The following is a 12,730-nucleotide window of genomic DNA, read 5'->3' on the forward strand; positions in this document are numbered from 1 at the left end:
CCCAGTGTCCATCAGAATACAAATCTGATCCTTGTCTGTCAATAAACCATTGTCTAACATTGTATAATCCCTAGCCACTCTAGCTAGGACATCCCATCTAATCCTTCCCAAATGTGGGTCACTCAATTGTCCCTCATTGATCCTCTCCAAAAGAGTAGACTGCAGGGTGATGTTGACCAACTAGCCCACTAATAGCTCAATGCCTGCTCTATTCATATCCTTTTCCAACTCCCTAGATATATACCTAATATTGTAGAACTATCCCTGATCCTTCCAACTTAAAGCATCTGCCACTACGTTGGCATTCCCCATGTGGTAAAGGATTTCATAGTCATAATCCTTCACCAACTCTAACCAACACCTTTCTCTCATATTCAAGTCCCTCTGGGTGAAGAAGTATTTTAAACTCTTGGGATCAGTGTATATCTCACACTTCTTATAGTACAAGTAGTGTGACGACCCAAAATCACTAATAAGGCTTAAGGGCCTTGATTAGCGTGTTGGGAGGGCATAATTGGTATATGTGTGATAAAATGCTTGATTTTTGGCATGCATGATTAATATGATTATTTGAATATGTCATATGCATGTTTATGAGTATTGGTATACAGGTGGGCCCTTTCTAGCTTATTAGGGCATATTTGTAATTTTGGCCATTGAGGGCATAAATGTGATTATATGTGATAAATTGTTGAGAACAAATTATTATGTTGATATGTTTGCAAAATATGGCTCGAGACAGTCCTAGTGAGCGGATTAGCGAAATAGTCCCAGCGGGGTTTAATACCCAGCCCAATGGAAGCCTAGGGGTATTTTTGGGAATTTAGAGAGTATTTTGGGATTTATTAAATATTGAATAAGTATTTGGTAATTATTTGGAATGATGAGATTAGTGAGTAAATATTATGAACACTTAAAGAATTAGCGGGAACCAAGAGTGGAATGACCATTTTACCCCTAGGAACAATTTGAGGATTAATAAGTTATGAGGGGCAAAATAGTCTTTTAAGGGTTAAAGTTTATAATCAGTAGGATTCTAGACTTAGCCAAAATCACCTGGAACTTTCATCCCTCTCTCTCATGTACTCTCTCTCTCTCTCACAATCTCTCATTGTGCCTTGAAGCTAACGAAGGAAAATGGCAGACAACTTAGGCCTTAAGCTGGAATTCTTTGAAGGAAAATTGAAAGGAATGGAGAGTCTTAAGGAGCTGAAGCCTTTATCCACGAAGTTCAGCTGTGAACTTAGGATAATTAAGCTCAATAGTAGGGTGAAGAAGCTTGTGGAGATTCAAAAGGCAATTGAGGTAAGTTCTAGTCAATGATATTGTTTGAGAATTTGGATTATTATAGTGGAATTTAAGCTGAGTGTTGGGTGATGATTTCTACTAATTTGGGGTATTGATTTTAGTATAATTGTTAGGAATTTTATGTTTAAATATTTGATTAAAATTCTGAACTCGTAGCTGGGTTCGGTTTTGGTTGAGAGGTTTCACTGGGTTGAATTTTGGGAAGATTGGCTGAAAAGAGTGTGATTTCAAATCCAGAGGTTAAGCGTACTCTGGCAACTTTACGTAAGGCAGAGTTTGGTTTTTTGGGGGTGATAGTGGAAAAGTTGACAGATAAGTCACCCTTATTGCCACTCTACAGAACCGTACATGAGATTTTCATCTCATACGCCTCCTCGTTCAATTCTTTTGAAGTCATTGGATCTTTTTCCTCGTTCGAGAACCTCTCCCTTCTTCCACTTCATTCCGAAGAGTAACTAGGACCAATTCAGTCACGTTTTCATTCATTTGGAATCTGGGCTCTTCTAGTGGAAGGAACACATAATTTATGGGTTCGAAGGGGCGTACTGCGACCCAGCTCTGGGCCACCACGGTGCGTGTGCCCAAAAGGACCTGGGTATGCTCTCTGGTTTGGGGGCGCTCCGGACCTTAAGAGGCAAGCCGCGACCTGCCTCCTTGGTGGCTTGGGTTTTTGATCTCAGACTTGAGTGCAAGTTGCGATCCTTGGGGCTAAGTCACGGCCTGCCTAGGGATTTTTACCTTGGGATTGTTTCTAGAATTGGTAAGGCTGGGGGGCTCGAACCTAGGCGCTCGGGACAAATTCTACTACCCGGTTTAGTAGAAATTGAGGTCCCAGAGGCTAGTTTTTGTCTCCTAAGTATTTATTTGGATTAGAAGTTGACCATTACCCATTGGCCACTATGACTAGGTTTATTGCCAAGGCTCAGGACTTAGGATCGTGCCCAGGACTGTTCTGTTATCTCTGCTCAGAATTTAAGGTAAGAAAACTGCACCCTTGAGTGGTTGTAACGGGATTGAGATTCCCAATACTTGAACATGTGTTCTGTATGGCTGAATTATTCATTTGGCATATGAGAATGAACGACCTAAGAGAGCCGAGGCTAATAATTTGCACACAGGACGCGGCTCGTCCATTGCGAGCTGGGGTTAGCTAGATAAACACTGGACTTAGCCTAAGCGAGCCAAAGTTAGTGGAGTAAATAGAAGGCTTGACCTAAGGGTGTTGACCCTAAGTATTTGCATATTATCTTAAATATGAGCTAAATGTACATGTTGACTGTTATCAATTTTATATTTATGATGTGTTAAGCTTTCAAATATCTGTCTCATGATTGAATGATTGATAATATTGATTATGTATTCACTGTTATGGTTATCTTGCTGGGCCTTGGCTCACGGGTGCTACGTGGTGCAGGTAAAGGCAAGGTTAAGATGGATCAACCATGAGTTGGAGAGCTCTAGGGGCGAGATGTACACTGTCAGTTGCTCGTCCGCCACGGCTGAGGGAAAGTATAGGGAAAGAACCTAAAATTTTTATTTTGCCATTAGATTGGCCACTGGATTGTATATAACTTTTGAGAATTTTGTAAATTTGTCTCTTAAACCCTCTTTTTGGGATCTCATGTACCAAACGTCTATTTTAATGAAAAATTAATCGCTTATGATCAAAATATTTTAACTGTAATCCGATTATTGACCTTAGGATCACATTTTCAATTAAATGACTTGATTATCAAGTCCTGCAATATTTTAACTACATAGTGTAACGGTCTTGGTTATCCATGGTGTTACAACTTGGTATCGGAGTGGTCTAGGTTTAAGGGTTTCTGAAGACTAGTTGGACATGTACACTCGCCACTAAAGACAAGCTCAACTCGGGGTTTGGTAATTATATATATGTGATAATATGCTTAAATGTGTGAATGAAATATAAATGCTTTACTACATGATTAATAGGGGGCATGAGATACTGATAGGGCTTGGCTCTTGACTGCTGTGTGATGATATTGAGGTCTACTTATTAGCATTGTTGTTGCATGTGAGTGAATATTTGAATGGTTGTTTGTATCTTGATTGTTTGTGGTTGGTTGAGTCTCGATGATGGACTATGGAAAGATTGTTAACCTGTCATCATTGCCTGACCATCGAGTCGTTAATTGCAGATAAACTTGGATAGCGATGCATCCAAGGCAATCGATACGACTAGCCGACATAAGGTATAAGGCTAGAGATGATGATTAGAGCCAGAATCCTCCACTAGTCCCTGTGAACTGGCAGCAGACACTTGCAAATATGCATGCTAGGTTACAAAGCCTAGAAGAGCATATTCGCCTCTTGAGACAGCAGGCTCCGTCAGGGAGTGCTACACCTATTGTGCCACCTATTGTGGCACCATTTATATAGACACCTGAGATTCAGAATAGGTGGGAGCCACTGTATGAACGGTTCAGGAGGCATCATCCTCCAACCTTTGAGGGAGGACCAGATCCATTGAAGGACGAATAGTGGATGAGTATGATTACTTCTATCCTAGATTTTATGAGGGTGGAAGGTAATGATAGGGTGGTCTGTGCCACCTACATGCTTAGAGAAGATGCCTGTATTTGGTGGGAGGTGGCATCACAGATCAGAGATGTTTCTACTCTGAGTTGGGATGGGTTCAGAGACTTGTTCAGTCATAAATACTATAACGTTGTCGTCAAGGCAGCGAAAGTGAATGAGTTTTGTGGGGTTGGTGCAGGGCAACATGACAGTCACAGAGTATGCCCTGAAGTTTGATAGGCTTGCAAACTTTTCACCAGACCTAGTGCTTACTGATGCAGCTAGGCTCGACAGATTTATTCAGGGGCTTAATGCTATGATAGCTCGAGATGTGAGAATTACAACGGTACCTGGGGGAACGACTTATGCCCAGGCTGTTGAGAAGGCTCTTACCGTTGAGGAGGCAGAGAATAAGATTTGGAGGGAGAACACTGTGAGAAGGGAGGTTCACAGGGTGGTGCCTCCATATTCAAGGTCCGGTAGGGGCAGAGGCCCCAGTGATTTGAAGAGGAAGACCCCTGATACTTCGACTACTACTGGTCCTGATAGGAGGGGTCGGGGTGTTCATGGTGGCAGCCAGGGAGGCGGTGAGACATGGAGAAGTTACCCTAAGTGAAAGAGGTGCAGAAGATGCCATCTGGGCGAATGTCGGGCAAAGCCCTGTTATGGGTGTGGGGTAGTGGGGCACCTCAAGAAGGACTGCCCAACAGTGAAGAAAGAGGTTGCAGGGAAGATGGACAGCTTGACTCCATCTCTAGTTTTTACCTTGGTGCAGGCAGAGGACGAGGCTACTCCCTCGGTAGTGACATGTTAGCTTTCTAGCACTGGCTTCTCTTATACTGTATTGATTGACTCTGGTGCTACACATTCGTTTGTTTCTAGTAAGGTAATTGATAGATTGTGTAGACCTAGTGAGTATTACACTGTGGGGTTTGGGACTATGTTGCTCACAGGGGAACTGGTAGTTTCTAGGAGATGGATTAGAGCACTGCCAGTGATTGTAGATGGTAGGAAACTATCACTAGACTTGATCGTGTTGAGTATGGATGACTTCAATATGATCTTGGGGATGGATTGGCTAGTCAGATGTGGGGCTACTATAGACTGCAGGAAGAAGATGGTGACTTTTGAGACTGAGGGAGAGGATCCCTTTGTTTTCATGGGTACGGTGCATGGACCCCGCATACCCATGATATCAGCATTGAGAGCTAGAGACCTATTATAGGGAGTTTGTATAGGTTTCCTAACTAGTGTGGTGGATACTACCAGAGTTATGCCAGCAGGGCCAGGAGAGACCAGATTAGTACGCGAGTTCTTGGATGTGTTTCCTGAGGATTTACCAGGACTGCCGTCGCATAGGGAGATTCAGTTCGTCATTGATTTAGTGCTGGGAACAGAACCAGTGTCAAGGGCACCATATAGGATGGCTCTAGCGGAACTGAAAGAATTGAGGACACAGTTGCAAAAGCTTCTTGATTTGGGGTTTATCAGGCCTAGCTACTCCCCATGGGGTGCTCCAATTTTGTTTGTGAAGAAGAAGGACGGGACTCAGAGGATGTGTATAGACTACAGGGAGTTGAACAAGCTAATCATCAAGAATAAGTACCCCTTACCAAGGATCGATGACTTGTTTGATTAACTCCAGGGAAAGACGGTGTTCTCGAAGATTGATCTTCGATCTGGTTATCACCATCTAAGGATCAAGGACGAGGATATACCAAAGGCCTTCCAAATGAGGTATGGGCAGTATGAGTTTTTGGTCATGTCATTTGGTTTGACCAATGCCCCAGCAGCATTCATGGACTTGATGAACAGGGTATTCATGGACTTCCTAGACCAGTTTGTGATTGTCTTCATCGACGACATCTTGGTTTACTCCAGTTTAGAGGAAAAACATGAGCAACATCTTTGACAGGTATTGCAGAGATTGAGAGAGCACAGTTGTATGCCAAGTTTAAGAAGTATGAGGTTTGACTACTACAAGTAACATTCCTTGGACATATTGTTGGTGAAGATGGAATTAAGGTGGATCCAGCTAAGGTGGAGTCAGTGAGAGATTGGCCTAGACCAAGGAATGCCTCAGAGGTGAGAAGTTTCCTTGGGTTAGCGGGTTATTACAGATGGTTTGTTGAAGGGTTCTCAAAGATTGCTGCATCGATGACAGAATTGACACAGAAGAATCTGAAGTTCGTCTGGTTAGACAAGTGTGAGAATAGCTTTCAGGAATTGAAGCGACGGCTGATTACTGATCCAGTGTTGAGTCTTTCTTCGGAGGAAGGGAAGTTTGTAGTATACTGTGATGCATCCAGGTTGGGATTGGGATGCGTGTTGATGCAGAATGAGAAGGTTATTACTTATGCGCCACGACAGCTGAAGGAGTATGAGCAGTGGTATCATACCCATGATCTAGAATTGGCAGCGATGTTATTTGCACTGAAATTTTGGCGACATTACCTGTACAGGGAGATGTGTGAGACATACACCGATCATAAGAGTTTGAAGTATTTCTTCACCCAGAAGGATCTAAATATGAAGCAAAGGCGTTGGCGGGAGTTGGTGAAAGACTATGATTGTGACATCCTTTACCACCCAGGGAAAGCCAACATAGTAACGGATGCGTTAAGCCAGAAGGGCTCGGTGCAGTTGTTTGGCTTTGCACAGATATCGAGACAGTTGGTAAAAGAGATGTCTAGAGTGAGGATAGAATTGAGTTTTGAGGGATCTTGGAGTAAGTACCTCCTGTTGATTGAGTTTTTGTACAACAACAATTACCAATCAACGATTGGAGTAGCTCCATATGAGATGTTATATGGAAGAAGGTGTATATCATCATTTCATTTGGATGAGATGGGTGAAAAGAAGTATTTGGGACTGGAGATGGTTCAGAAGACTAATGAGGCTATCGAGAAGATCCAAGCTCGAATGCTCGCTTCACAGAGCAGACAGAAAGCTATGCTGATCCTAAGTGTAGGGATGTGGAGTTCCAGGTAGGGGACCATGTGTTCCTGCGAGTCTCACCACTCCAAGGGGTGAGAAGGTTTAGGAAAAAGGGCTAGTTGAGCCCTAGATTTATTGGACCTTTTGATATCTTGGAGAGGATCGGGTAGGTGGCCTATAGATTGGCACTGCCACCATCATTGTTGGGAGTTCATGATGTATTCCACATTTCTTTGCTTCGGAAGTACGTCTTAGACACGACTCATGTGTTGAAGTATGAAGATTTAGAATTCTAGACATATTTCTCTTACGAGGAGTTACGGGTTCAGGTCTTAGACAGGAAAGACAAGGTTCTACGAAACAAGACGATTCCTCTAGTCAAAGTATTGTGGAGGAATAACAGAGTCGAGGAAGCAACCTAGGACCTTGAGTCAGCGATGCGGGATCAGTATCCCAAGTTATTTTAAGTAGGAGGGGATAGTTGTAACAACCCAAAATCACTAATAACGCTTTAAGGGCCTTGATTAGCGTGTCGGGAGGGCATAATTGGTATATGTGTGATTAAATGGTTAAATGCTTGATTTTGTGGCAGACACGATTAATATGATTGTTTGACTATGTGATATGCATGTTTATGAGTATTGGATATGGACGTCAGCCCTTTCTAGCTTATTAGGACATATTTGTATTTTTGGCCATTGAGGGCATAAATGTGATTATATGTGATAAATTTTTTAGAACACATTATTATGTGGATATATTTGCAGCATATGGCTCGAGACGGTCCTAGTGAATGGATTAGCAAAATAGTCACAACGGGGTTTAATACCTGGCTCGATGGAAGCCTAAGGGTATTTTTGGGAATTTACAGAGTATTTTGGGATTTATTAAATATTGAATAAGTATTTGGTAATTATTTGGAATGATGGGATTAATGGGTAAATATTAGGAACATTTGAGGAATTAGCGGGAACCAAGAGTGGAATGACCATTTTACCCCTAGGAACAATTTGAGGATTAATAAGTTATGAGGGGCAAAATAGTCTTTTAAGGGTTAAAGGTTATAATCAATAGGATTCCAGATTTAGCCAAAATCACCAGGAACTTTCATCCCTCTCTCTCAGGTACTCCCTCTCTCTCTCACCATCTCTCATTGTGCCTTGAAGCTAACGAAGGAAAAGGGAAAAAATGTTTGGCCTTAAGTTGGAATTCTTTAAAGGAAAATTGAAAAGAAGGGAGAGTCTAGAGGAATCGAAGCCTTTATCCAGAAAGTTCAGCTGTGAACTTAGGAGAATTAAGCTCAAGACTAGGGTGAAGAATCTTCTGGAGATTCAACAGGCAATTGAGGTAAGTTCTAGTCAATGATTTTGTTTGAGAATTTGGATTATTAGAGTGGAATTTAAGCTGAGTGTTGGATGATGATTTCTACTGATTTGGGGTATTGATTTTAGTATAATTGTTAGGATTTTTATGTTTAAATATGTGATTAAAATTCTGAACTCGTAACTGGGTTCGGTATTGGTTGGGAGGTTTACCTGGGTTGAATTTTGGGAAGATTGGCTGGGTAGAGTGTGGAAGGAACCTAGAGTTTCTGGGTTTGAACGGGCACGCCACCACCCAGCTCTAGGGGCACCGCGGCGCGTGTGCCCAAAAGGGCCTGGGTATGCTCTTTGATTTGGGGGCGCACTGCAACCTTAAGAGGCAAGTCGCGGCCCGCCTCCTGTGTGGCTTGGGTTTTTAGTCTCTGACTTGAGGGCAAGTCACGAACCTTGGGGCCAAGTCACGGCCCACCTAGGAATTTTTACCTTGGGATAGTTTCAAGAATTGGTAAGGCTCGGGGGTTCGAACCTAGGCGCTCGGGACAATTTCTACTACCCGGTTTAGTAGAAATTGAGGTCCCGGAGGCTAGTTTTGTCTCCTAAGAATTTATTTGGATTAAAAGTTGACGATTACCCATTGGCCATTGTAACGACCCAAATTTACTAATAAGGCTTAAGGACCTTGATTAGTGTGCCGGGAGGGCATAATTGGAATTTATGTGATTTAATGATTAAAAGTATGTATTATGACCATTTGAATATCTGAGATGCATGACTATGTGTATTAGTATGCATGTCAGCCCTGATTAGGTTAGAAGGGAATAATCGTAATTTTGGGCCCGTTGAGGGCATAATTGTATATATATGTGATAAATTGTCGAGACCACACTATTATGTGGATATATTTGTGATCTGTGATTCGAGACGATCCTAGTGAGTGGGTTACCAAAACTTCTCCAAACTTCAACCAAACTTAGAATAAAGCGAACTAACATGTCTAACTCATCTCAAGCACCCCAACCATACAAAACTTAAGCACATGCACCCCTATGGTTGTGATTAGGTGTGCGCTAGGGCTCAAGAGGTATCGTACTTGAGGATCAAACCAAACAAAGCCAGCAAATCTAAATTTAAGAAAACGACACCTGATTATGTGTTTATGATGGGACTAAGTGCTCCCGATATCTATGTAATGTCATAGATTGTATTATGCCATGGGACATGTGATAAATGGCCTAAGGGTGCCGTATACAATATTTTCGCACAGGGCGCGGCTTGGCCACTGGTAGCCGAGGACAGCTTAATATTCACTGATCTCGGTTTAAGCGGGCCGGAGTCAGTGGGATAAATAGAGGGTGCGGCCTAAGGGCGCTAGCCCTAGTTATCATTTGTGAATTGATATTGATATGAAATGATATGTTTGATATGCTGAGTACTTGGTTATCATGGATGCTTAGACTGTTGAGAACATGTTTATGTGGTATGAGATATTGGATTGCTTGTTGATTGATTATGCTCTGTTGTTGTGTTTTCTTGCTGAGCCTTGGCTCACGGGTGCTACGTGGTGCAGGTAAAGGCAAAGGCAAGTTGGACCAATCCAGAGAAGGAAAGCTAAGGGGCTGAATGTACATAGCTAGCTGTTCGGCCGCCATGGCCGAGGAGTGGATCAGGACAAGTAATACCTAACAATCTGTTTTGCCTTAGAATGGCTAATTACTGTATTTAAATCTTGAATCTTTGTAAATGGTTCTAATCTTATTATTTTGGGATCCCGTGTAAACAGAAAATGTTATTTATAAGAAATGCGGCTTTTGAGAACTAAATCTTTTAATCTTAATTCCACTGTAGTTTCAGTAACACATTTTTAATTAAATGACTTGATTAGCAAGTCCAGCACCTTTATAAACACACAGTGTAACGGTCTTGGCTATCCAGGGCGTTACAACTTGGTATCAGAGCGTCCTAGGTTTAAGGGTTCATGAAGACTAACTGGACATGTACATTCGCAGCGAAAGACAAGCTCGACTCAGGGTTTGGTAATTGTGTATACATGATTATGTGCTTAAATGATTTGAGTGAGATATGACTGTTGATATCTATTTGATTAATAGGGAGCACGAGATACTGATAGGGCCTGGCCCTTGAGTATTGCATGATGTTATTGAAGCGTGCTTATTAGCACTGCTATGCATGTGAATGAATATGGAAGAATATTTTGATAAATTGCTATATCTTGATTGCTTGTGAATGATTGGAGTTCCAGTGATGGATCATGAAAGGATTATTACCCTGTCATGTCATTGATTGCATATTGACTTGGATAATTATGCACCCAAGAAAATCTACGCAGCTAGCCGGCAGGTCTGAGACTAGAGATGATGAGCAGGGCCAGACCCCTCTGCCAGTCCCTGAGAACTGGCAGCAGCTTATGGAAGATATGCAGGTTCGGCTACAGAGCCAAGATGAACAGATCCGAATTCTGCGGCAGCAGGTTCCATCAGGGAGTGTTGTCCCCATTGTGCCACCTGCAGTGGTACCTGTTGTGCAACTAGTTGAGGTTGGGAATAGATGGGAGCTGTTGTATGAGCGGTTCAGGAAACAGCAGCCCCCGAGTTTTGAGGGAGGACCTGATCCACTGAAGGATGAATAGTGGATGACTATGATTACTACCATCTTGGACTTTATGAGGGTAGAGGGACATGACAGAGTGGCCTGTGCCAAATATATCCTGAGAGAGGATACCCGAATCTTGTGGGAGGTGGCATCACAGACCAGGGATGTTACTGCTCTAACTTGGGAAGGATTCAAGGACCTATTCAGTCAGAAGTATTATAAAGTTGCCATCAGGGCAGCAAAGATAAATGAGTTAGTGGGGCTGGTTCAGGGCAGCATGACAGTTACATAATATGCCCTAAAGTTTGACAGACTTGCAAAATTTTCATCGGATCTTGTGCCTACTGATGCAGCTAGGCAGGATAGATTTATCAGAGGGATTAATGCTATGATTGCTTGGGATGTGAGAATTACAACAGTACCTGGAGGCACAACTTATGCCCAGGCTGTAGAGAAGGCTCTCACCACTGAGGAAGCGGAGAATAAGATATGGAGAGAGAGTGCAGTGAGACGAGAGGGCCGCAGGGCGGTGCCTCCATATGATGGTTCTGTTAGGGGCGGAGGTCCCAGTGATTTGAAGAGGAAGACCCTAGATGATTCGGCCGTTCCTGGTCCTGATAAGAGAGGTCGGGGTACTCAGGGTGGCCGTCGGGGAGGCGGTGATTCATGGAGGACTTATCCAGAGTGCACAAGGTTCAGAAGACGCCATTCAGGCGAGTGCCGGGCTAAGGCCTGTTATGTGTGTGGGGGTGGTGGGACACCTCAAGAAAGATTGCCCGACAATGAAGAAGGGAGATGCGGGGGAAGGTGGACAACTTGACTCCAGTTTGAGTGTTCACCCTGATGCAGGCAGAGGCCGAGGCTAGCCCCTCGGTAGTGACAGGTTAGCTTTCTAGCACTGGCACTCCTTTTACTGTATTGATTGACTCTGGTGCTACACACTCGTTTCTTTCTAGTAAGGTGATTGATAGACTGTGTAGACCTAGTGAGTATTGTGTTTCAGGGTTTGGGACTATTTTGCCTACAGGGGAACTGGTAGTGTCTAGGAGGTGGATTAGAGAACTCCCAGTGATAGTTGATGGTAGGGAGTTATCAGTGGACTTGATTGAGTTGAGTATGGAAGACTTTGATATGATTCTAGGTATGGATTGGCTTGTTAGATATGGAGCTACCATTGACTGCAGGAAGAAGATGGTGACTTTTAAGCCAGAGGGCGAGGATCCCTTCATTTTTCTGGGAGTGGTGGATGGACCCCGCGTACCCAGGATATCGGCGTTGAATGCCAGAGACTTGTTACAGGGTGGATGCATAGGCTTTCTGGCTAGTGTGGTGGATACCACCAGGGTTTCATTAGTAGAACTGGAGAAGACCAGATTGGTTCGCGAGTTCTTGGATGTGTTTCCTGAGGATTTTCCTGGATTGCCACCACGTAGAGATATTCAGTTTGTCATTGAGTTGGCGCCGGGGACAGAGCCAGTGTCGAGGGCACCATATAGGATGGCACCGGCAGAACTGAATGAATTGAAGATACAGTTGCAAGAGCTTCTAGATTTGGGGTTTATCAGACCTAGTTACTTGTCGTGGGGTGCTCCAGTTTTATTTGTGAAGAAGAAAGATGGGACTCTGAGAATGTGCATAGACTACAGAGAATTGAACAAGTTGACTATCAAGAATAAGCATCCCATACCAAGGATTGATGACTTGTTCGATAAGCTGCAGGGTAAGACAGAGTTCTCAAAGATTGATCTTCGATCTGGTTATCACCAACTGAGGATCAAGGACGAGGATATACCGAAGATGGCCTTCCGAATGCGGTACGGGCACTATGAGTTTCTGGTCATGTCGTTTGGTTTGACCAATGCCCCAGCAGCCTTCATGGACTTGATGAACAGAGTGTTCAAGGACTTCCTGGATCAGTTCGTTATTGTCTTCATTGACGACATCTTGGTGTATTCCAGTTCAGAGGCAGAGCACGAGCTTCATCATCAACAGGTTCTTCAGAGGTTGAGGGA

Source organism: Humulus lupulus, chromosome 3, assembly GCF_963169125.1.
Source record: "Humulus lupulus chromosome 3, drHumLupu1.1, whole genome shotgun sequence".
NCBI lineage: Eukaryota > Viridiplantae > Streptophyta > Magnoliopsida > Rosales > Cannabaceae > Humulus > Humulus lupulus.